This window comes from Ochotona princeps, chromosome 18, assembly GCF_030435755.1.
Source record: "Ochotona princeps isolate mOchPri1 chromosome 18, mOchPri1.hap1, whole genome shotgun sequence".
NCBI classification, from domain to species: Eukaryota; Metazoa; Chordata; class Mammalia; order Lagomorpha; family Ochotonidae; genus Ochotona; species Ochotona princeps.
Genome location: NC_080849.1, coordinates 304,138 through 308,032, shown reverse-complemented (window position 1 = coordinate 308,032; position 3,895 = coordinate 304,138).

The window sequence follows — 3,895 nt, the reverse complement described above, 5'->3', positions numbered from 1 at the left end:
GCGTCCTAGGGCCTCAGGCACTCTGCAGTGCTTGCTCACTCTGCTTCCCACACGGCCAGTATCTCCTGGTTCCCTACTGGGGGGTATGCAGCTGGCACAGTCTGCTCTGGGGAACAGCTCAGGCTGGGCTGGGGGCTGGTCCATGCAGGAAGCCCACAGGCTTGGTGGGGAGGGAGATCAGCCATGCTGCCTCACCCCAGACCCCTCCTAAGCTGTGACACTCCCAGTGTGGCCCAGGGCCAAACAATCAGATGGGACTTTCTAGGGTTGCAATCACCTTCCAGGATCTGAGGCCATAACCACACTGCTGACCAAGGCGGACAGCAGCCAGCACTCTCCAAGATGGACTTCTCAGGCCACTTTGTGCAAGAGGACTTAGCTCAGAGGAGAAGGGATTTGTTACCCGGTAGGCCTGGCGATGCCCAGGCTGTGACCAGCACACAGCCCTCCCTGAGTTTGCTTCCAGCCTGGGCCCCGGTGATTGGATGTGGCTGCCTACTTTCTGCACACTCAGCCCCAGGGCAGTCAGTTGTCTGGCATGGTAAGGCAATGTTCACCTTGCCTTTTGCAGACACGAGCATGTTGTCATACAGCCCAGCTCCGTATTTTCCTCAGAGCCCACGCACTGCACACACTACTGTTGCCTGGGTCATCCTTGTACACTGGCACTCTTGAGCAGAATGTGCTTTCTGAAGATTCACATATTTTTATTTGAAAGGTTGGTTTTATAGAGACAGAGAGAGAGATCTCCCACCTGCTGCTTTACTCCCCAAATGGCCACAATAGCTGGAGCAGAAGTTTCCTCCAGGTGTCCCACATGAGTGCAGGAGCCCAGAGACCTCGGCCATCTTTCGTTGCCTTCCCAGGCATGTTAAAGGAAGCTCTGATTGAACAGGCAATTGCTGCGTGCTAACGGGAACCTTGACCAAAGACAGCTGTGGCCGTGCCCACAAATAGGCCTTTGTGTTTTGAGTTTGACGAGTCAGCACCCCGGATGAGTTGGGGGATGAGTTAAGAGACCGGCAGACAGCACTGTGTCGGCTCACAGCCTTGCCCTGCACCGCTGATGACAAGGTTTCTGTGTGACACTGTGTGTCCCTTCCTGGCACTCCACGCGAATCCCTACAGGAGTCACACGGTCTGAGAAACAGGCCGTGTTCGGGGTGGTTTCCATCCGCAGTCACGTGATGACTGCAGTGCCGGCCAGCAGAAACATCTTAGGAGAGACTTGCTAACCAAATTGGAAATTCTCAGCTCTGAGAGGGGAGATGGGCTGCACTTGTCACCATCACCCGTCGCATCTCTATTTTTAGCTGCTGCAGTCCTGTTTGGAGGCTTGGGCGTTTCGAGAACAGTGGGTCGGGTCCTCTGCCGGGAGTGCCCACTGCTGGGTGCCCAGCAGTCCCTGGGCCCCTTTCTCCTTCGTGATGGTGAGCAGCAAGCCCTCCCACAACAAACACGCGCTGGCACGCTCCTCTTCTGCCCCCCAAGTTGCCTCTGAACCATCACTAAGCGTTCCTTTCCTGGAGAAGCAGCAGGGCCCTGGGAGCCCTGAAGTGAGGTCCGAGTGACTGGGAATCTCACCTCAGCCGTGAACTGAGCAGAGCTCCAGGACAGGAGCTTGGTGTGCAGATCCAAGGTGTTATTCCCTGCTGATTCTCCATCCGGGGATGGGGGCTGCAACACCACCTCCACCAGCAGGTCACCCCACTGCTCCACAACTACACTCTGATGTCAGTCTCCTTGTTGCTGCCCACAGTGGTCTGTTCAGCAGTGGACAGCACTTGAACACAGCCGGTCAGTGCCTCCTGGGAGTTTTACCAGAACATTCTCAGCACCAGCGTCACCTGAAAAGCCTCCAGTAGTCAGACCCTCATGTCCACCTGGGAGCACCACTAAGAAAGCAGAGGGGGAGCGGAAGGACGAGCGGACACTGTGGACCTGGAGTTCAAGTCTCAAAGTCAGACGCGCTCCCCGGAGGCCCTGGCTGGTCAAGTACTTGAGGTTTTCAGCCAAGGTTCTGTCTGAAAGCAGCCCTGTGGCACAGTGGTGAGCTCCCCGCCATGCAGCAGCACTCAAGGTCTGTGACTAGAAAGGGGCAAACCCAGCGCTCTCTCTCCTTTTTCTACTTCAACGTGGGCATTTGTTTGCTTAACTTCAGTTTACCACATTGTCCTGTGGTTAACAAGAGCACCTTGAGTTCTGAGAAGTTTACAGAATTGTAGAATAAGCTGTCCAGATGCTGCCTGTCTCCATCAGTACGCCAGCAGGTGCCGCAGGTAAACACAGAAGATTAAACGACAGACTCAAAGGGGGAGCCACGACCCACCCACCCACCCAACAGTAAATACAGTTCCCATGGACCACCTGTGTCTCCTGTGCATGCACACATGTCACAGTGCCCAGGGAAGAGACGAGGTGAGTACGTGTCCGTGATGGAGCCCTCGGAGGCCGAGCAGAAGCACAAGGACTGCTGACTGGCACCTCATGAGCTAGTTCCCTAGGCAACATGCAGTCCACAGATGAGGTGCTCCTTGCCCAGCATGCCCCTCATGCTCTGCAGAGACCAAACTGGGCTGCACACCAGATCCCGAGTGACATCAGGGCTGCCTGCCAAATTGTGGGCTTGCATTCTCATTGCTGGAAGCCGAGTTACAGCTGGAAGTGTTTTCCAGAACCATGGCAAGTCCTTGGGGCTCAGCATGGCTCAGCAAAGAACAGCGGCACCTGTTCCCCCTGACACACACGTCCTGGTGACTGGACCCTCTGCTGTTTGCAGTCTGTAGGGGCTAAGGGCCCAGGAAGTGGCTGAGTGTGGGGGCTGTGCTGTGTAGCCTGAGCTGCCCTGCCCTTCAGCTTCCCCGGGGAAGGCCTGGCTGGGGCTCCAGGCCAGCTGTGGCTTTCTCTGGCCTTTCACATCCTGACTACATGATCCGGAAGCTTCTGCAGAGACTGGAAGTGGGTGGCATGGAGCTCCAGGTTTAGGAAGGAAGAAGTGAGAGCAAAGGATGGGACCTGTGAACACCACCCTTTCCATGTGGCCACATTCCGACCCAGCACACTGCTGGTCACATCTGGTGTTCCAGGCAGTCAGTTATATTTTCCTAGCATGCCTGGGTGTGATGTGTGAGCTTGGGGGAGGCAGCCAGTCCACCCAGTGGGAGCGACTGAGGGACTTGGCACACAGCAGCAACAGAAACCTCTGCTCTGTTGACCCTTCCACATGGCCGGGGGGCAGCCCCAGCCATTGTGCTTGGTACAGTGGGCCAGCCGGGTGATCCGGTGTCCATGCAAAGGAAGGTGGAGCTGCATTCTTGTGGTTGTGGAGACATCCACTGGGCCCTGCCATACGCGGGAAATTCCTTGCAGCCCTGCCTGCCAAGGGACAATACTCTTCACACCTTCGTGTCCCCCTCATCCACCGCACGGACCCCAGCACAAAACCAGAGGAGGAAACAGATCAGTTGGTGCAGGGTGGGGGACTGAGGGGTGCCGAGCAGAGGGGGAGCCCCAGAGGGAGACACTGAAGCGGTGAGAAGTGCTTGGTCTGTCTTGGCCTAGAGGAGCCCTGAGGGAGGTTAAGTAGGCAGCTCTCAGGGCACCTGCAGGAGCCACAGAGCAATCTGGACAGGTCGAGTGGAAGGAAATTGGAGCCTGGGAGCTGGGCAGATGGCACCATCTGGGCTTTGGGGCTGAGGAGGCTGGCTTTGTTGGTGTGGTGCCAGGGATGATTGAGAAACTCTGGAATACCAATATCCACTTAACTGTGCTTTGTATGACAATGGGCCTGGGGTCTGAGCTGCCTCCACAAAGGTGCTTACATCAAATGGAAGAGAGAAAGAAGTGTTTCCTCTTGTTCTGAAGATGAGGATCACAGCAGAATGTGTAAACTTCA